Source organism: Podarcis tiliguerta, assembly GCF_965153285.1.
Source record: "Podarcis tiliguerta genome assembly, chromosome: 10".
Lineage (NCBI taxonomy): Eukaryota > Metazoa > Chordata > Lepidosauria > Squamata > Lacertidae > Podarcis > Podarcis tiliguerta.
Genome location: NC_139543.1, coordinates 12,967,449 through 12,990,343, shown reverse-complemented (window position 1 = coordinate 12,990,343; position 22,895 = coordinate 12,967,449). Strand labels below are relative to the sequence as shown.

Below are 22,895 nucleotides of genomic sequence, written 5' to 3'. Positions count from 1 at the left end.
AGTTCAGGTACAGGGTTCATGTTTAATATTACAACCCACTCATTAATCATAAGCACAAAACAACCCCTCCACAGCACCACAAATCCAACTTAATGGTGTAATGTTGGAAAGCGTTGATCACTTTTCCTACCAGGGCAGTTATCTTTCCATGAGGGCCGACATCAATGCCAAAATCCAGCATCGCCTAAGCTCTGCAAGTGCAGCTTTCTCCCAATTGAAGCGCAGAGTGTTTGAGGACTGGGACATTTGCAGGGAAACCAAAATGCTTGTTTACAAAGCTATTATACTACCAACTTTACTGTAAGCCACTGAAACATGGACCACTTATAAACACCACCTCCAACTCCTCGAAAGATTCCATCAATGGTGTCTCCGAAATTTTTTATACTTGGAAAGACAGGCAAGCCAATGGCAGTGTACTGGAAGAAGCAAAGATCACCAGTGTCGAAGCGATGATTCTTTGCTTCAAACTATTTACAAAAGCGGAAAGGCGGACTTCCTGTTTAGACCTTCCCGCTCCGGTGCCAAATTACGAAATTTAATAATCCAATTTTCCGTTCTACTCACAGGTACTTGTTTAGAGTCCAATTTGTCCACAGGAAAAAAGTTAACGCTCTCCAACAACAGCAATGCGGCTTCACTCCGTGAAAAGAGCAATCGATTTGAAGCACCGCACTGCTCACCCCACGTTGCTCCGGATCCCCGAAACCGGGTTTCCCCGCAAGTAGGGGAGGCGCAAAAGGTGCCAGCCGAATCCCAGGTCCACAGGCTTCTCCCGCCTGTGGTTTTGATGGGTCTCCGCCTCACCGTGGCGGTCCAGACCCTAATTTTCACGGAGCGGGTTCCTCCAGATCAGAGGAAGCCCGCCATTGCCGGTGGCGCTAACCCGGAAGTCACCAGTGTCGAAGCGATGATTCTTCAACATCAACTTTGTTGGATTGGTCATGTTGTTTGGATGCCTTCCAAAACAACTACTCTACTCCCAACTTAAGAATGGAAAGCGAAATATCGCTGGACAACAAAAGAGGTTTAAAGACACTCTCAAGGCAAATAATAATAATAATAAAGTAGTATAAGCACTGATAATTGGGAAACACTCATCTGTGAGTGCTTCAATTGGAGAACAGCCATTACCAAAGGTGTCGTGGACTTTGAAGAACAAACTCAGATTGAAAAGTAGAAATGAGTTAAGAGAAAGGCAAGTTTGGCAAACCTTCACCGTGATCAACTCCTGCCCAGAAAACTATGTCCCCACTGTGGAAGGACATGTGGATCCAGAATTGACTTCCACAATCCCTTACAGACTCACTATTAAGACAATCTAACTCGGCTACGAGTGATCACCGAAGAAGAAGAAGAAGAAGAAGAAGAAGAAGAAGAAGAAGAAGAATACACTCAAGAGGTGAGAAGCCCTTGCAACTAGAGTACAGGCCACTTCTAGTATTAGCCAATCATTCTTCCATATAAATTTAAGGAGAAGTGAGTTAGAAAGCTGCCTTATACTGAGTATCTGGCTATTTAACATCTCAGTATTTTTCCAGTCTAGTGGCTCTCCAGGGTTTCAGGCAAGGTTCTCCTGAAGCTCTAGCTCAGGGTTTCCCAAACTGTTTTTGGACTACAACTCCCATCATCCCTAGCTAGCAGGTACGGGATGATAGGAATTGTAGTCCAAAAACAGTTGGAGACCCAAGTTTGGGAAACTCTGCTCTAGCTGGAGAGTCTGGGAATTGAACCTGGTACATTTTGCATGCAGAACAGATGCTTTTCTCCTAAGCTACAGACCTTCCTTCTGACCTACCCCAAAGTTAAAGAGGGGAGGAATCTCTGACTCCCTCCCCATAATCAGAGAGGACTTTATTGAGACAATAGTTTGGACATGGGGTAGCAGAGCTTCCTTAGCAAATCTCAGACCATGGGGAGAAGCATACTGGAGAAGTTGTACCTTCAGATACACTTCAGGTGGAAGTCATGAGTTTCGTGTTGATTGGATGTATGTTGGCCACTTGAAATAATTTTTGCATGTTAGCTTCTGGCAAGTGGGTGCAACATGGAGATTCAGCTTTTTTCAACAAGGGGCACCACAGGGTTTTTATTTTTCATGGCTTATCCCTATGCATGTCTACAAAACAGGACATCAAGTTAAATGGCACTTACTCCCAAGAGTGTAAGCATCAGACTGAAGCCTTCATCCAGCAGTTTTCAGAACTCTTGCACCTAGTTGAAAGCAAAAAATAGGGGCTGCCATTAAACTGAAGGCAAAGGTCATTGTAAGTCCGTGCAACTCGTAAATGATATAGAAATAAAGGGCAGGCATAGCTATTAAGCATACAGGTATTAGTTGAAATAGAGTCATTTTTCATTGCCAACACGTCTGTCTGGTCTTGTTTTTTCTTCTTCTGGAATTCACTCTAATTCTCGAGAGTAAGGCAAATTTTAGAATAAGTACTGCTTGACATTTACCTTTCCATATATGATAGATATTTGAAAATGAGCATCTGTCAGTGCTCCAGCATCAAAATTAAATTCGCCTTCTGATTAGCCATGCAAATAGCTTGGCCTAGTAATCTCTGCAGCATCTCTCTGGTACTCTGAGACACCCCTCAGCATTAAGGAATTGTCACTTATCAGTATACTTACCAATTACCATAATGCAAAGGACATTCAAAAAAAGAATGTTAAAGGTTCCGATGATATTAATTTGCCTCCTTCTCTGGTGAATTTCAATTCATATGTGAGCATCCATTTACAATGCTGAGAAAGGAATTCTCCTTTCTCCTGCGCAGGCTCTTGGTGACCGAATCTTATTGTGTTGCTATTTTTAAATAAGATAGAGCCATCCTTAAACAATATACACTGTGTTTCTAACACACCAAATAAGACAGCTCAGTATTCATAGTGGAGATTGTTGTTTTACACATTTTTAACGTTATATAAATCTGGAGGCATAAGAACCATTTTTGGAAAACATCTGTCATCGCGCAAGTAATTAGGAGCATTCTTATTGCTTTCTTTCCCTGTTAGTATGATTTTATATTTCTGCGCATTCGTTTTTGCAAACCTTTCAGCGTGGAATAAAGTGGCAAATTGTGATGTACATTTCTATAACTTGGAACAACATAGAGCAGATCTACTGCTATTCATGATAATTTAGGACCTTTTTTTTCCTTTTTTTGGCTACTGAGCATTTAATTAAATGGATTGTCTCCCCGAAGCATCAAATCTATGTAAGCAAGGACTGTATATAAAGCAAGCCTGTCTCCCTTGCTAGCTTCATTTTGGGAGTTGTTAGTACTTCACTACTTCTGATGCACAGCCACCTATGTTTTCCAAAGTGCACAAGGAAGTCACAGTGCACGCGTGGTACCCCATTCTCTTCAGGGAAAAGGACACTGTAGTAGCCCTATTCAGGCATTCAGCACCCATGCACAAAGAGAAACATGCACAACTAGGCCTGCCATCTTTACAATGAATTGCATGCTGGACAGGCAACCCTGGCTAACCTATTTTAAGGAATAAAAACGTCACTTTTTCATGAAAGGTCAAAAGGCCTCAAACAGTTGCAGCATCTGAGTAGAAGGTTACAACAGCTAGCTAACGGCCAACTCGCTTGGGGGCTTACCTTTACTGGCTTGGGGTTATAAAAAAACAAGGCAGCTTGTTGCTAGAATGTGGTTTATCTAGACACATCAGCACACTTCAGAGGGGTAGAACTGGTGTACGCCTAAGGGGGTGGTTAAGGAGTGGCTTTATCGCTTGGGTAGATGTGTGAGAGCATAGGAACATGCTTCCTTATTTGAGTAATGTAATTAAGAGCAAAAGGTGGTGCTGTGGGTTAAACCAGTGGCGTAGCGTGGGTTGTCAGCACCTGAGGCAAGGCAAGTAATTTGCGCCCCCCCCCCGCTGCACTGTCCCTCCCCCAGATAGTCCCTCGCTCTCTCTCCTCACCGCACCGCACCGCACCGCATGCCTGGCATCCCCCTTCCACAGTGGGCGGCGACCCGGCGGCTCGGATCGGATTCGCACAGCCAGCACTGCAGTGAGAGAGAGTGAGTGAGCCAGGTAGGGGCAGAGAGCTGCGAGGGCGAGCGCGCCCCCCCCCCGATGTTGCGCCCGGTGCAGCCGGCCCCCCCTGCACCCCCCACGCTACGCCACTGGGTTAAACCACAGAGCCTAGGGCTTGCCGATCAGAAGGTTGGCAGTTCGAATCCCCACGATGGGGTGAGCTCCCATTGCTTGGTCCCTGCTCCTGCCAACCTAACAGTTCAATAGCACATCAAAGTGCAAGTAGATAAATACTGGCGGGAAGGTAAACGGTGTTTCCGTGTGCTGCTGTGGTATCACCAGAAGTGGCTTGGTCATGCTGGCCACATGACCCGGAAGCTGTCTGCAGACAAACGCCGGCTCCCTTGGCCTATAGAGCGAGATGAGTGCCACAACCCCAGAATCATCCACAACTGGACCTAATGGCCCGGGGTCCCTTTACCTTTACCTAATTAAGAGTGAGGGTCCCTGAATTCAGGTGAATGGGAGATGTCAACAGGGGAGGTACATTCCCACTCAGGGGAAGGTGATATAAGCTTGTCTTTTACTCAACTTGGTTGTGCCTGCTTTGGGACACCTATCCTTGCAAGAATGTATCAATGAACTCTTTGCTGCTTCACCAACTTTGCTCAGATTTTATTTTAAGGGTCCCAGGACCCTGAATCTTGGGACCGGTGTTTTATTTCCAGTGCCAGTCTGCAGGGGGCTGCTTCTACGTACACAGAACATGCAGGGTTCCAAGCTCAAGGGGGAAGCCAATATGAATATTGCAGGCTTTACCTCCGTCGACATGCTCCGAATGCATAGACAATGTGGGCTGTGAGAGCAGGGCCGGTGGATTGGAGCCACCTCTCTCTGATTCTCCTGCACACTCTTCATTGTTAACCATGTGGAGACTGAGGACTGAAGTGGGCTTAAAGCAGCACGTTGAGAGCCAAAAGCTTAGTTCTTAATGGCCATTATGCTAGAGAAGGAAAATTTGGTATACTGAACAAAGAAAGGCACACTCGGCCAGTTTTAGTGTATTTGCAAGGGGAAATCATCCTTGCCTGATACTACATTAGCTCCCAGTATGTTTCCGAGCACATTTCAAAGTATTGGTGTTGACCTTTAAAGCCCTAAACAGCCTCTGCTCAGTATACCTGAAGGAGCGTCTCCACCCCCATCATTCTGCCTGGACACTGAGACTCAGTGCCGAGTGCCTTCTGACGGTTCCCTCATTGCGAGAAGCAAAGCTACTGGGAACCAGGCAGAAGGCCTTCTCGGTAGTGGCGCCCGCCCTGTAGAACACCCACCCATCAGATGTCAAAGAGATAAACAACTACCTGACATTTAGAAGACATCTGAAGGCAGCCCTGTTGAGGGAAGTTTTTAATGTGTGACATTTTAATGTCTTTTTAATCTTTGTTGGAAGCCACCCAGAGTGGCTGGGTGTTGTACAAATAAATAACAACAACAACATGGTAGTACCAGATTTGTCTCACAGAGGCTTGAGCAAAATTGAGCAACGTATGAATCAAGTACACATGACCACAGATCACTGTGAGTCAGTCAGGCTGGATTGGCTCACAGCAATCTATGACTGTCAGGGGGACAGGCATCTGGTAGGAAGGAGAGACAGGCAGGGCAGGAAAGCTGCATGGTAAAGGCTGAGGTCTACCTTCTGTTTAGGTCAATATCATGGCTTTCTTTCCCGCCCAACACTCCATTGGATTGATGCTGTTGAGCAGGGGCATCGATCCTGTGAGGTACTATTTCTGTTCCTGTGGGTTGGAGTGTGAAGAAGCATCTACACAGGACCCATTTCTGCACATTGTCATTAGGAGTCTCCAGATCAGCAATTTTTGTCCAAATGGGGGGGGGAGGATGTCAAACAACGCCTCCAGAAAAGGATTTCTGTTTTTAGCATGTAGAAAGCTGAGCTATGGGACTCCTTGCCATAGGGAAATCTCAGCAGCAAAGAATTTAGCCATTTCCAAAGGTGGATTAGATATCAGATGTCTGTAATTGCCAGCTGGTTATGCCAAACTCTGCCTCCATCTGGCGCCATTTTGAGACTGGTGGGCCTCAGTAATTTTCAGCCATCTGAAGCACGTAGGAAGTCTGAGAATCCCTGCAGTATGCCAATGCAACAATGTTCACCCAAATCCCTCTGTTGTTGCTTTTTAAATCTGCAGTTACAGAAATAGGGTGTCCAAAGATAACATGTTGCTTTGCTGAGGTAAAATAAATACATAATTGCCCTGGAAAGTCCAGTAAAAAGAGCTGTACTTCGCTGCGAGATCACATTCATCCGGTACTATACCAGCTGCACTGGCTCCTGGTGGAGTACAGGATCAGGTTTAAGGTGCTGGTTTTAACCTTTAAAGCCCTATACGGCCAAGGACCCTCGTACCTATGGGACCGCCTCTCCTGGTATGCCCCACAGGGGAACCTATGGTCTGCAAATAAAAACATCCTGAAGGTCCCAGGCCTCAGAGAAGTTAGGCTGGCCTCAACTAGAGCCAGGGCTTTCTCGGCTGTGGCTCCAATCTGGTGGAACGCTCTGTCACAAGAGACTAGGGCCCTGTGGGACCTGACATCTTTCCGCAAGGCCTGCAAGACAGAGTTGATCCACCAGGCTGTTGGTCAGGGCCCAGCCTGACTCCCTCCTCTGGCAACCTGCACAGAATTTTGCTTAACGGTTGCCATTAATTTGATTTTAATTAATTTTTATAATGAAATGTTTTTAGAATGTTTGATTATTTGATTGTTTGATTATTTGATTGTTGTTAGCCGCCCTGAGCCCGGCTTCGGCTGGGGAGGGCGGGATATAAATAAATATTATTATTATTATTATTAATAATAATAATAATAATAATAATAATAATAATTATATTTCTTAGTAGCAATAGCTCTGGAAATACTGTAGCTGGTTTGATGAATACCGAACAGCTTTGTCTTTCATCTTTTATTCCCCCCTCAGTACATGATGCTTATTAGGACAAATCCTTTCATTCACACAGAGAAGATAGGGAATGTCCGATAGGACTTGTTCTACCAAACATCAGCACTTTGCTAAAAGAAGAAATTCAGTGTGGTGTACCATGGTCAGAGGTCAAGACCTGAGCAATGGGGGGCATGATTCAATCCCCACACAGTCATGAATCTGACTGTGTGACCTTGGTCAGACCCCATGTCTCAGCCTTCCTGCCAGGAGCACAACAGCCATGTAAGGTAGATTTGGGCGAAGGCATGGTAACTGAACCAAGGTCATCTAAGCAGCTTCACAACTTGTAAAAATCCCATGTATATTGCCTGCAGCTCTTTAAAAGAACAGCAGGATATAAAGGCGATGCATAAATACATACATAAACAGTTTGCTAATAGCTTGATGCAAATAGAGAGAACATTTTGCACACTCATAAACCTGAAAAAGTTCTCCTGATTATAAGCTTCTCCACCCCTGTTGATGTCAACTTCTACATGCTTTGATATGGAAAGCAGTTAACTATACTTTTTTTTTTTAAAAAAGACAACCTATAAAAACCCTCTTTGATGCCAAAGCCTCCAGTAAAATAGTTATTTAATTTGTTCACAGACCTGTAGGCAGAAAAAATGCTCTGACGGAATCTTCACCCTAAGACATTATTAGGAGTGTAATGTAATTTTGTCAACTCTGTCTTCTGGTTCCAGTTCTGGGGTTTGGAAGAAACTCTTTTAATCAAGGCAATTATGTGACTGTTGTCCTGAAATTCCAATATACTTGTTGAATTATGTTAACTGCTGTATACTGTGCTATAAAATGGTGCCAATTAAAGAGAACTCATCATGGCGTCTCCTAGATGCCCTCAACCTGGTGTCCTTGATATATTTTGGACTGCAATTCCCATCGGCACTGGCCAGTGCAGGCTAGGACTTATGACAATTGTAGTCCATAACATATGCAGGGCAACAGCCTCTGTTCTTATTTAGCCTGTGTTATGCCCTGTTTTGTGTGCTTTATTACCATCTGACACAAGATTTTTGTGTTTTATCATTTCTATTACATACCTTCCAACATTTCTCTGATGAAAATAGGGATGTCCCACTCCATAATGTTAATTGCACTATTTATACTCCACACATCTGACAGGGTTTCCTCAGCCACTCTGGGCAGCTTCCAACATATATAAAAACATAATAAAACATTAAACATTAAAAAACCCTTTCCTATACAGAATTGCCTTCAGACGGCTCGGGGTTGGATAACTCCATAGCCTTCAACATTTATCCAATGAAAATAGGGACATCCTAAGGAAAAGTGGGACATTCCATGATCAAATCAGAAACCAGAACGGTTTCTCTAAATCAGGGACATTCCTGGAAAATAGGGACACTTGGAGGGTCTGCCATTATGTCTCAGTATTATTGATACTGGGTTTTTTTTTTTTCTGGTGGATGACAATGGAAAAAAATTCTTTGCCTGGAAATAATTTGGGAGAATGTGCAAAAAGCATAGCACTTCTGAAGAATGTTGGTGGTTCTTTTGCACCCATACCTGAGATAATGTCCTTTACAATACAATCAATTCTGAGTTCAGCAGTAATCTCAGGGCCAGTGGATTGGAGCCTTGTAGTATATTCTGAAGTGGACCTGAAACTAGGAATGGGCATATTACCCTATTTCTATACTGTGCTACTTTTGCATGCATTCGAACACAAGTCAGTTCCATCCCATTTTCTGAATTTTTTTTAAAAAAACACAGACATTAAAAATGCATTAAGGTTGTAATGTTTTCACACATTGTCCCATAAAATATGCAATTTTTTTTTACACATTTCCGCTATAAAATACTCAGTTTTGTTTGCTTACCTGCACATTCTCCCTAGCATTTTATCAAAAAACTAAACCTAATTGCAAAATCTGGAGAAGTACACAATATGATTGTTAACTTCATTCAAATATGTATAAGAAACTGAATTAGCTTAGTTTACTTTAAAATCCAGACTGAACAAGATTCTTCTCTATCTCTGTTGGTATCTCCATTGTTTTTGGTGGAAGAGAATTGCCTCCTAAATTTTGTAGTTTTTTCTCCAGGATCTTCTGGGTAATAATACCTTCAGCATGAATTTAGTGGCTTCTGACATGGAAGAACAATGGGTGCATAGGAGTTAGCTTGAAAACCAGGTTCATACCTGCTAAGTTTAAAATATCTAAACAATGTTATAGATCATTCCCTTATCTTGATGACTTCATCCTTCTTGCCACTTGACTAATGAAAGCCAAGGATATTTTAATGCTTTCCTTCATTGTAAATAGCTTTTTCAGAGCTAATCTGCAGCAATAAATTGGGCTCATATAAAGGCAAGCATGCATTGCAAAATCATCATGCACTTACTCAAATATGACAGATATGAGACCAAAGTTGGGCTGGAACCTAGCTGAGTGAACTCCCTAGGACTATGTATGGATCAGAGCAAATATCTAACTAGTTCATCATTCTGTTCTTATATTGACCAACCAGATGCCTATGGAAGTCCACAAGCAGGACATGAATATTCAGAGGCATAGTTATCTGGCAATACCCTACGGTTTGGCCAGGCCTGGTATAAATACTCAGAGTTCTTCCTGGTTGAGTGATCAATATCTTCTAGCAACTCTCCAACGCCAGACTTGGACTGATGTGGAGAAAACTGGAAGTCCATATTTGGAGAAGATATTCATGGCCCTGACAATAGATACAATATTCCATAAAGCTCTCTACGGTGAGACCCATTGTTAGGATAATTCTATCTCCTTTCCAAATATATAACCAGTATGTTATTCAACTGAACAAATGTAATTTGTATGCAGCCTTAATCATGCACACTTTTTAGAAACTGGCATCAGGCACTAAGTACAATCCTGTCAAATGGCTGGCAGAAGATTAACTCTGACACCTAATGACATGCCAAAGTCTGACAGAATAAGAACTTACTGCATAACCAGTGTCAATCATTCAGCAAGTGCCACTTCAAATGTTTATCCTGTTAGTGGAGACATCCATCTGTGCCAGAATTCAAAACACCGCCGTGCCTCGTCGAATGCGAAAAATGTGTTGAATGCGAAAGTGAAAGTACATGAAAATGTGCCAAGAGGATGTGTGTGAGTTTAAAGGAGAGAACGGAGAAAGCGTGGAGGGAGAAAGATACCCCCCCCCCCGGAAATATCCAGTGATTGTATTGATATTACTCATTCACATTCTTTGTGCCAAAGATATGATCCCTCAGCTTTCTACCATGTAAAGGATGAGTTCTCTGAGACTAAATAAGTCGTAACATAGAAGTGGTGTAGCTGATGACTCCACATTCCGCTGGCATGCCTTCCCAAAGTTAAACGCTTGTTGATGTGTGGCGTATGTAACATATGAAGCCACCACAGACTGATTTGGAACATTGGTCCATATGTTTCATTATTGTCTACACTTCTGAAACCGAAATTCACAAATTTACACCTTAGTTTAGATGGAGGAGGTCCATATTTTACTGCATGGTCATCTCAAGAGAGGCTTGTTCCACCCCAAGCTTGCCAGATCATTTTGCATAGTTCTAGCCCATGGATTCCTCCTTTATATCTCAATAAAATCCTACCATTTGTTAATTTCTAGAGTTAGGTGAATCCCCCCAACCTATAAAAATATACTTATCTGAGAGGACCCTGAGTAAACATGCACAACATTGAACACTTAGATACATTTTAGAATGCAAAAAGAGCAATTTAGAAGAGCAATTATTCCCTTTTTAAGTCAAAAAAGTGTCTGCCTCATCCATCAAAAATTTGGGACAGGACCAATGGACTGTTCTATTTTATGTCTCACTCTGCATGACTATTGGCCCCAAATGTTCTTTGTAAATCCAGTCATCCTATGACTCAAGAACACAATTTATGCAGGAACACACTGAATTACTCACTTTATTCTAGTTGATGTGTGGTAGTGAGAAACATGTAACCTATGCAGCCACCTTATACTGAGTCAGAACATTGGTCCATATGTTTCATTAATGTCTACAGTTCTGAAACTGACACGGGGGGAAATGGAAGAGGACGTCTTCACTCCAGTATGACTCCCCTTTATCACATAAAGGTAAAGGTAAAGGGACCCCTGACCATTAGGCCCAGTCTTGACCGACTCTGGGGTTGCGGCACTCATTTATTGGCCAAGGGAGCCAGCATACAACTTCCGGGTCATGTGGCCAGCATGACTAAGCTGTTTACCTTCCCGCCGGAGCAGTACCTATTTATCTACTTGCACTTTGACGTGATTTCGAACTGATAGGTTGGCAGGAGCAGGGACCGAGCAACGGGAGCTCATCCCATCGCAGAGATTTGAACCGGCGACCTTCTGATCAGCAAGTCCTAGGCTCTGTGGTTTAACCCACAGCGCCACCCGTGTCCCTTCTTTATCATATACACAGCCCCAAAAGACAACAACAGGAATCCACCGACAGCATACTAATCAACATGGCTAACTTGACCCACCCACCCCAAGCAAATCTCACTGCAGCCACCCCCAACTTCTCTCAGTACCAAGGAAATATAACAAGCGAATAGAATGAGAACTTACCCAAGTGATCTTGACACTAAACCCCACACATACAGTAAGTAAAGAAATATAAGCTTTACCACACCACCCCCTCTCTCCAGAGGCGGCGATAGCTGATATGGCACCCAGAGCAACCCACGGGGGAGGGGCTAGCCACCCTTGGGGTGCTACGGCGCATGTCCCGGGGGGGTGTGCCGGCGGTGGGGGGCGTCCTGGGGGGCGACTCCTGCTGCAATTTCACACACCCTTTAGGGATGACACCAGGGGCAGACCACCCCCATCACACACCCTTTTCTCCACCAGTGCCTCTCTCCCCCCTCTTGTTCTTCCCAGCCTTATACTGCATATAACTCAAATGTCTCACACCAAATGTAATAGATCTGTAGAGAACACAACCTGAAAAAAGACAATGCATGTACTTTTGTAAACTAAGAAAATCTTCAATAAAAAACAATCAAAATAAAAAAGCAGAAAAAAATATTGTCTACACCAGGGGTAGGCAATCTAAGGCCCCGGGGCCAGATGTGGCCCAATCGCCATCTTAATCTGGCCCATGGACGGTCCGGGAATCAGCGTGATTTTACATGAGTAGAATGTGTGCTTTTATTTAAAATGCATCTCTGGGTTGTTTGTGGGGCCTGCCTGGTGTTTTTTTACATCAGTAGAATGTGTCCTTTTTATTTAAAATGCATCTCTGGGTTATTTGTGGGGCATAGGAATTCGTTCATTAGTATTTTTCAAAATATAGTCTGGCCCACCACTTGGTCTGAGGGACAGCGAACAGGCCCACGGCTGAAAAAGTTTGCTGATCCCAGTCTACATTGACTGACACTAGATCCCCAATGCAAGAACTTTCCCTAGCCCTGCCTGGGGATACCAGAAATTGAACCTAGGTCTTCTGAATGCAAGTCAGATGCTCTGCATCTGAACTCTGTCCCTTCCCCAGTTGAGTCTTCCTTAGCTCCCTTGCTATCTCAGTGATGGCTCATCCACCTATGGCCTAAGAACCATTACAAAATGAGGCTGCCCTCTTTCTATTTTTTTTCCCAATATAATTTTTATTCAGTTTACAAATAAAACAAGTTAATACAATTCATACGGTTTTTTAAGTCCATTCTCCTTTTTTGACTTCCCTCAACTTGGCTGGTACTCCTTCCCTTCTTACTTTCCTACACATTTCTGAAGTCTCATCTAATTTGTAAATTAAATCTTGTTTCATTCCAATTCTAATCTTTCTTTTTTACAAAGCTTCATTAAAAGTTACAAGCGTTATTTGTTTTTCACTTAGATTATGCATATATTCTGAGAACTTTTCCCATTCTTCAGTAAATCTCTGATCTCGTCGATTTCTGATTCTTCCTGTCAATCTGTCGAGTTCTGCAAAGTCCATCATCTTCATTCTCCATTCTTCCAGTGTTGGTAGGTCTTCTTGCTTCCATTTCTGAGCTATCAGTATTCTCGCTGCTGTTACTGCATATAAAAATAATTTCCTGTCTTTCTTATTTATCTCGTTCCCTACAATACCAAGTAGGAATGCTTCTGGTTTCTTAACAAAGGTATATTTAAACATTTTTTTCAATTCATTGTATATCATTTCCCAATAACTTTTTACTTTCTTGCACTCCCACCACATATGGTAAAATGTACCTTCTTTATCTTTACATTTCCAACATTTGTTACATCCCTTGTACATCTTTGCTAATTTCACGGGTGTTAAATACCATCAATACATCATTTTCATCACATTTTCTTTTATAGCTGTACATGCAGTAAATCTTAAACCTTCTTTCCACAGTTTCTCCCAATCCTCCATTTGTATGTTATATCCAAAATCTTTAGCCCAGTCGATCATAACTGATTTTATCTCTTCATCTTTCGTGTGCCATTCTAACAATATCTTATACATTTTAGGCAAAATTTTAAAATCACTGTTTATTATTTCTTTCTGGAATTTCGACTCTTTCTCCTCAAAACCTCTTAACTTTAGATCTTTTTAAAACATTTCATTAATTTGATAATAGTGCAGCCGGTCATTTACATATCTCTTAACTTCTTCAGGCTGCCCTCTTTCTAAACAAGGCATTTGCAGTAAGCCACTTGCATGGCATGGTGAAACAGAAGTTCTTGAAAACACACATAAATGAAGTTGACTCTTGCAAAAATTCACAGCATGAATGGCTTCTTGTTTACTAATGCTCTCAGTTAAAAGCTTTGCAACTCCGACTAGTGGAAATTAGCTCAAGGTTCAAAATCTCAGTAGGACAGGGATGGTGCTTTCCTGCTATGAAGACGAAGACGAAACCTGCTGAGACCACACCACAACTGTTGGTTGCTTTGCTCTCAAGCTTTCCTACAGATGCTTTTGAAAACCGGGGAGAAAACATAGCTCCTTTCCCACAATAATTTATCCTGTGTTGTCATTGCTTTGTATGAAAAAAAGAAAGGAAAGGAAAGATAAGCTACTGTCTGCCTCCTGGGTGCACCGAAGCAAGAACTGGAAATTGTTATGTAGTTGTCCCTTTGTTGCGGTGTGGAAAGAGGATGGCCACAGGAACAACACAGGGAGTTCCAGCTATTCAGTGTGAATTTAATACAGTGGATTACATGAAAATATGGACAAGCCCATGGCTTTTTATTGAGCCAGCTTCCATTGGCACAAAAGGCCAGATGTCTGTGAGTTACATTCCGAGTGTAGTCCAGAAGAATGGACAGGCTGCTAATTCTCAGTGTTGCACGATAAAGAGTGCTGTGTGACTCATAATAACTTGCAGAGGGCGTGCCTGTATTTTTAGGTTAGTGTGGCCCAAGAGGACAGAAATAGCTTGCCCAGTAGATGGAATTACACTGCCAACCCACCCTGATAAGTGGCAGTGTCCCTGCAACGAACCTAGTGTTTTGGCTTCCGTCTGCTCCTGCCTAAATAACCCAAATAACCCGTAAACTCAAATAATGCTTCTGCAGAGAAGACTTCTTGTTGCCTCTCTCTCTCTCTCTTTTTAATAATATTTATTGGAATTTTAAAGTTACAAAAGAGAAGAAACAAAACAAAAAAAACCAGACAAAGCAAAAAAGAGGAAAAAACAGAATTAACAATACAAATCAGTAAGAAAAAAAATAAAAAAGATACAATACTCCAACATCCAAAAACAAAAACAAAAAAGTAAATTTAAAAACCAATCCAATAACTCCATATTCTTATCTTCGTTAACTTATTTCCTTGACCTCCTCACACCTCCCTCTTTTGTATTCTAATTATTAATTATCTCAGCATATCCTTTCCATCTTTCACTATATTCTGTCCTTTAATTACCTTAATTTATTTTAGCCTTATCTCACCATAAAACCAAACAAAAAAAATCCTGAGGTTTAAAAAATTGTTTGTACATAACTCCTTATAACATTTCTACTAAAGCCTAATAGTTTCATTCCAAGATTTTCCTGACAGTCATTAATTTTACAATACTTCTCAAAATGATTTAAAAAAAAAAAAAAATCTGCCAAACTTCATCCACCGTCTCTTCTTCCTGGTCCCGAGTTCTGTCTGTCCTTTCTGTCTGTTCCATCTAGTCCATCAACCAGGTGATCTTACGTCCGAGGCTCTTAACTCTTTTCCATCTCCCTTCTGGGAATCTTCTTCATAATTGTACCTACACTTTACTTTGTCTTCTGCTGGTCTTATTCTTAATTTCCTTCCTTTGTCTCTGAGGGGTAGATCTCGGGGTGGCAACTTAAAGGTGACTTTACCCCTTCTTGGCCGGCCGGCACTTGTTGCCTCTCTAGGCAATTCACTGCCCTGGGCTTGGGCCCCTCTAGACAGCCTCCTCTGATAATTTTGCTATTTCTCTCTCTCTCTCTTTTGTGTAATATTTTTATTAATTTTCACAAAAACAAAAACTACACAAAAAAGGCATAAAATAAAACATTTAAAACAACTGTATAAAACAATCCATATTAAATCCACAGTATGCCCTGAACTTCCCTCCACCTGCTCTCTTGTTAACTTTAATATTTGCATTCACACATGTCAATGAAGTCTTTATCTCTGATTACTTCCAATTTTGGTACATTGTCTATAATATTACAAGTGTTATTTAAAATCCCGCTAATGTATTAACTTGTGTACATTGCTTTTGTAAATACGCAATAAACATTTCCCATTCTTTTTTATATTTGTTGTCATCTTGATTTCTAAATTTCCCAGTTAATTTAGCCATTTCAGCATACTCCATTAATTTAATTTGCCAATCTCCTTTGGTGGGGACTTCTTCTTTCCAATATTGGGCTAGCAATATCCAGGCAGCTGTTGTTGCATACATAAACAATTTTTATATTCTTTAGGTAGATCCATTCCTATACTACCTAATAGAAAGGCTTCTGGATTTTTAACAAAGGTTATTCTTAACATTTTTTTCAATTCATTATATATCATTTCCCATATTTTTTTAATAACCTTACACTGCCACCGCATATGATGAAACGTACCTTCTATTTCTTTACATTACCAACACTTATTTTCTCTTGTTTTATACATTTTTGCCAATTTAACTGGTGTTAAATACCACCTATACATCATTTTCATATAATTCTCTTTAAGTAAGGTAAACTTTCCTAATCTTTCGCCTGAATATTATGTCCCACATCTTTTGCCCGATAATTTTGCTATTTCTCTGCATTACGCTTACTCGGATCATTCAGTCACAACTGACCCCAGAGCAAAGTTGAATTACTCACCCTCAATTTTATCAGGGAGGGCCACCACTTATGTTCATTCCTCCCAGTCAGGAGTTATGCACCATTTCTGGTGCAGTTTACTAGTTACACAACCTCCAGGTTCAAAGGTTGCCTTACACCACAATCTTCTGTGACAAAACACCTGTTGCTGGGCAGCAACAATGGGAGAGGGCTCTTGTTTCCATGCCCTGCTTCAGAGAGGTATCTGATTGGTCACTGTGGGAAACAGGACTAGATGAGCTTTTGGTCTGATGTTGTAGAACTCTCCTTTATGTTCTCATCAATGACTTGCAGAGACCCAGGAAGGGTGGGCTTCTTCTTCTTTTTTTTAAATATAATTTTTATTCAGTTTACAAATAAGACAAATTAATACAATTCAAACAATTTATAAAACCATTCTCTCATTTTTTGACTTCCCTCAACTTGGCTGGTACTCCTTCCCTTCTCAATTTTTCCACACATTTCTTAGTTCTTATCTACTTCTTAAATTAAATCTGCTTTCAATCCATAATTTTAACTTTCTTTTTTACAAAGCTTCGCTAAACGTTACAAGCGTTATTTGTTTTTCACCTAAATTATGCATATATTCTGAAAATTTTTCCCATTCTTCAATAAATCTCTGATCTCGTCGATTCCTAATTCTTCCTGTCATTCTATCCAGTTCTGCAAAGTCCATCATTTTCATTCTCCATTCTTCCAGTGTTGGTAGTTCTTCTTGTTTCCATTTCTGGGCTAACAATATTCTCGCTGCTGTTACTGCGTACAAAAATAATTTCCTATCTTTCTTGTTTATCTCATTTCTCACAATACCTAGCAGGAATGCTTCTGGCTTCTTACCAAATGTATATTTAAACATTTTCTTCAGTTCATTATATATCATTTCCCAATAATTTTTAATTTTCTTACATTCCCACCACATATGATAAAATGTACCTTCTTTATCTTTACATTTCCAACATTTGTTACATCCCTTGTACATAGGGAGGGTGGGCTTCTTGTTAGAATTCCTGCTCCATGATTGCAGTCATTGGGTTGTCGTCTATCACATGACGGTGTATGTTTTGACTCCACAGAGTGGGAAGTGACAGAGACAGGATGTTTGTGTTACTGTGTTCCATGAAGTGGGACTATCGTCCTTTGTCCTTTCTCTCTTTGCTGTCTGATGCTAGTGCTCCATGTGTGTTTATATGTAAATAAAGCAGATTAGCCAAAATGCTGAGTTGCTGAGGTCTGTTACGCATGATGCGCTAACTCTGCGGATCCCTACGTGTGCCGGTGTTGGTTGCCATCGGTCACTGTGATGTTCGGGCTGAAGAAAGCTTATGAAGCTCCCGAATGAAAGACCAGGAGGGAGAGAGCATGCCAGTCGGGCATGTGTCTCTGCCAGGGTCCTACTTGAGTGTAGGCTCAGCTCCTGACACTTCTCTGGCTACTTTCCACTCTTTCAGGACCAAGTTACGCAAGGTAAGTTGGAAGTCCTACCAATATCAGTGGTACTTACTCTGTAGCAAGCCTAGGGCTGCTATTCTATACACTCTTACCTCAGAGCAAAGTCCCATCAAACCCAGTGTGAACCCCCTTTGTGTTAACCTGCACAATAGGCAGGCCTACTCAGAAATAATTCCTCTGAGTAGGCACACATAGGATTGTGCTATAGGGCTGTAATCCTATTTATTGTTACAGGGCACCCCAAACCCTGCCAGGCTATGCACAGGGTTCCAGGGGTCTTTGCCTTCAACCAGGGTCTCTGCTCCATTGGAGAAGTGAACATGTGACAGAGGCTGTCACAGCTTTAAGAAATATGATTTATTTACAAATTGACAGTTTAGATGGAGGAGGTCCATATCTTACAGCATGGTCATCTCAAGAGGGGCTTATTCCACCACTAGCTCGGCCAGATCATTTTGCATAGACTAGCCCAGGGATTCCTCCTTTAGATCCCCTTTATATCTCAAATAATCAAAATCCTACCATTTGTTAATTTCTAGAGTTTTCTAGAGTAGATCTCTCAACCTATAAAAATATACTTATCTGGGAGGAACCTGGGTAAACATTCACAGCCTTGAACACTTGGATACGTTTTGGAATACAAAAAGAAAGAACAATTTGGAATAATTCTTCCTTTTTTTCAGTCAAAAAAAGTGTCTGCCTCATCCATCAAAAATTTGGGACAGGATGATTTAGACCAATGGACTGTTCTATTTTATGTCTCATTCTGCATGACCATTGGACCCCAGATGTTCTTTGTAAATCCAGTCATCCTATGATTCAAGGACACAATTTATTTATGCAGGAACATGATGAATATTTACTCACTTTGTTCTTCACTTTAACACATTCTGTTGCATCTGTAGACAAGTCTTTTTTATTTGTGCATTCCAATGTTCCAGCTTCACGCTGAGTAGAAAGAAAACATCTTACCGTATTTTTCTGTGTATAAGACACACCCATGTATAAGACACCCGGTACTTTTGGGGACCCCCTACTTTTGGGAAAATGGGCATATGCACTATCCATGTATAAGATGCCCCCAGATTTTTAACCTTTTTTAAAAGTAAAGTGTGTTCTCCTTCATGGAGAGCACGTGTTGTGGTGGGGGCCTCCAGGACACTCCAAAGTTGGGGGAGGGCTAATTGATCGTTGGCCACTGATGTGATTGGGCTTCCCTTGTTGTTGGTAAGAAGTTAATATTGCCATTTGTTGATTGACAGCCAGAAATGCTAAAACTCCTTGCATGATGCTAGGGCTTCCTCTTTTCGCCCGTGCATCAGATTGCCCGCCCCCCCCCCCTAGAATTAGGGTTGTTCGCTTTGACCTTGCTATGCCTGTCATGGGGTCATCTGCTCTTGGGGCAGGGGCCCGGTAGGAATTTTGTCCACCTGGCTGATTGGCTGGGGCCATTTGGTTTTTGCCTACTGCGTAGCAAATCGTCACAACTTGTAAGGTTGCGGTTAGGCATTGGTTTAGGGTTTGGTTGGTTGAGGGGCATGGATTGGCTGTGCCTGCCCCTCTAATGCTGCTGCTGCAAGGGATTCTGTTAAAGGAATCAGGGGCTAGCTATTACTTGTCCACACTGTCAAGGGGGCTCGGGCCATTGCAAGAGCTCCTGGCTACATTTGGGGAGGGCTGAGGGCAGGTTCCCTGCTCCGTCTCTACCCCCAAGTGTATTCCCCTTTTCTGACTTTCGCGGCATGCAGAATGTCAGTCTATCCCCCATGGGGGGGGGGGCAGATAGTCGCAACCAATGCCTAAGCAACCACTCACATGTATGTATTTTAATAAAGTTGTGGCTAAAATTATGCCAAAAACCTTAAACAAAAATTTCTGTGTGATGTGTGAGTTATTGGGGTGGCCCTGGGGACCTCGACATGCAAAAAAACCCCTAGTCTTATACACAGAGAAGTATGGTATATGCCCCCCTTTGCTGAACTAAAAACAGCAGCAGCAACTTGCAACTCTTTTGAGACTAGTAGAGTCATGATGTGACATGACTAATGCTCTTGAGTGCTGTCCTTCTATTAAATAAATAAATCCAACTCTTGGTGTTTCATCCATCGTACTTCAGTGCCCCAAATGAGCTGCATTTCCACAAGTGTCATGTGGAGGTCAGTGTTACTGCACTAATAAAGAGCTACAATAAAAAGCCGGTTTGCTTAAAATTCAGCCGACGTGGGACAAATGCAACTGTCAGCATTTGGGGGCCCTGAATAGCTGTAAAGGTTAAATATCAATTTGTTTTAAAACAGAAATCAAACTCTCTCTTCCAACTTAAACAGCGATTCTAATAGCTTCCAGCCCATTATCACTACTATGAGGGCACGAGGCATTGGCTTTAAAGTTTGACACCCATAAAGTCGAAAGGAACACACTAATTCAATGCAGATTAGTTTCGGAAAGTTTCTTACAGGGAAACTGAAACTCAAGATGTGCTCGGCACTACGATTCTGCATTCAGACCTGGATCCAAAAAATCTTTGAAGTCATTAAGGGCTTTTCAACTAATGCAGCAATATTAAATGCAGTCCCTATTCAACCCCATTCAACATAGTAGGGTTTATGTCCAATTCAAAGAAGTGGGTCTACCCTATGGGGGTAGAACCCTATTTTATAGGGATGCAGGTGGCGCTGTGGGTTAAACCATGGAGCCTAGGGCTTGCCGATCAGAAGGTCGGCGGTTCGAATTCCTGCAGGAGGATGAGCTCCCATTGCTCAGTCCCTGCTCCTGCCAACCTAGCAGTTTGAAAGCACGTCAAAGTGCAAGTAGATAAATAGGTACCACTCCGGCGGGAAGGTAAACGGCATTTCTGTGCACTGCTCTGGTTCACCAGAAGCAGCTTAGTCATGCTGGCCGCATGACCCGGAAGCTATCTGCGGACAAATGCCGGCTCCCTTGGCCAATAAAGCAAGATGAGCACTGCAACCCCAGAGTCATCCACGACTGAACCTAATGGTCAGGGTTACCTTTACCTTTACCTTGCAACCCTATTTTACCAAGATTGTTCAGCATAACTATCCTGCCAAAACTGACGACATGCTTTTGGGCATGTCAACTTTTTTTGCCACCTTCCTCCTAATCTACTTTACGTAATTGGGATCAGGCTAAAGCACTGCCTCAAATTCCTTGGAGCCGGAAGGAAATAATACTGACCCAATAATAAAATACAAAAATAAAAAGGTAGAAAGCTTCTGGCTCTCACAGCGTGCAGAAAAAAAATGATTCTAAAAATACCCAAATGGGGAAGCCAAAGCTGAAAAGAAGCATTAATTAATTAATTGTCTTATTGTGTTAAGGATGTGTCAGTTATGACACACATGCCATGGGGGCTAGAGGGTAGCAAAGTTACAGCTTAGAGCGAATTGAGTGTGGTTTAAATGGGGAAATATTATTATTATTATTATTATTATTATTATTATTATTATTAACATTAAATTTTCAAAATGTGTCGGACTGTATGGACACCTTCATCCAAACCAAATGTCCTGGAAGAGTCCCTACCAAAACAAAGCATCTACTTACAAATTAGGCCATGTTCGGCTCAGCTCAACTGTCCCACGCATCGAAGAATATCAAAAAGTTTGATCCTATGGCTGATACCCAGGGTAAAGACAACAATAAGTGCTGCATGGAGCAGTTGTGCCTTCTGCTTCTCGACACTGGGTGATAAAGTATTATGATTATGACTTTTCATGATCATCATTCTATTTCGATACACTGCTTAATACTGCTAGGGGCTTCTGTGTGGTTTGCAGGTATAACAAATGAAGTAAGTTGGTACTTGTGGGCCTCTCCTCACCCTTGGGCTTGTAGGGCAGCTCTGTTGTGATGGACACTGCAACTTCAGTAGTCTTTTTCTGGCTTCTCCTTTCACAAGGTGGCAGTTAGGGGTGGTGCTTTATCTGGCCCCGCCCCTTCTGCAGCATCTACAGTGGCCCTGCCCCCTGGCAACCATTCATTTGGGGGAAAGCATGAAGCACTGAGCTTGCTGTACACCCATGGACTCCCCACATAATTTTGAACCCTGCAGTTGGGCACGCAAGACAGCGGGTTCTGTTGTGAAGATCCAATTGTGGTAGAGACCTAGTTCCTTAGTTTTTCTACAGTTCACGAGATTCCTATTAGAACTCACAAAAGGCAAATCATAGAATACATACAGTGGTACCTCGGGTTACATACGCTTCAGGTTACATACGCTTCAGGTTACATATGCTCCAGGTTACAGACTCCGCTAACCCAGAAATAGTACCTCGGGTTAAGAACTTTGCTTCAGGATGAGAACAGAAATCGCACCGCGGTGGTGCGGCAGCAGCGGGAGGCCCCCATTAGCTAAAGTGGTGCTTCAGGTTAAGAACAGCTTCAGGTTAAGAATGGACCTCCGGAATGAATTAAGTATGCAACCAGAGGTACCACTGTATATTATACAAAGATCTGTATTTTCCCTTCTACCTATGAGAAACACCCCCCTCCCCCAAAAAACAGTGTCATGCCCTTTCTCAATAAATTATGGCATTTCTGAGCAGAAACCTACATCATTGTTTTTCATCCCTCTTTTACTTTGGAGAAAGGAACAATATATATATATATATATACATACATACATATATATATATATATATATATATATCCCAACAGTTTTCTGTGCATTAGTGGCATTTTTTTATGATTCCACTATGTCATAAGAATAAAACATACTGCGAGCAATCTTCAGTAATTACTGTATCACACAATTATGTTGCTATTCTTACAGCTCTGCCATATTGCTATTGTTAAGCGTCTGTCATTATTCTCACTTGAAACCCTTATACGTTTTGCAAAATATCACTAATTTTTAAAGTCTTTTTTTCACGTGTGTATTTTGCAGCTTCACCGACTGCTTTGAATTAGCATGGTTGATAGGCCAACGTCGGTGTGTGTGACAGTAGCCTTGCATCTAGCTCCTCATCCCCCCTTCAACATATCCAGCAAAACAAGCACCTGTGGTTCTTTGAATGCTCTTAGACTCATGCTCTCATCATCCCTGACCATTGGCTGGGGCTGGTGGGAGTTGTAATCTCATGCCATGGGTTCAACATCCCTGTAGCAT

At 42.0% G+C, this 22,895-nt stretch overlaps 1 long non-coding RNA gene across 1 annotated transcript; it reads right to left on the bottom strand.

The window, feature by feature from the left end:
- Positions 1-1,823: 1,823 nt before the first annotated feature.
- Positions 1,824-16,511, bottom strand: LOC310658274. The gene is made up of 2 exons (XR_014502170.1): positions 16,316-16,511; positions 1,824-2,214 (listed from the first exon to the last, which is right to left on the bottom strand). It is a non-coding gene; the product is annotated as an uncharacterized lncRNA (long non-coding RNA).
- Positions 16,512-22,895: the final 6,384 nt, after the last annotated feature.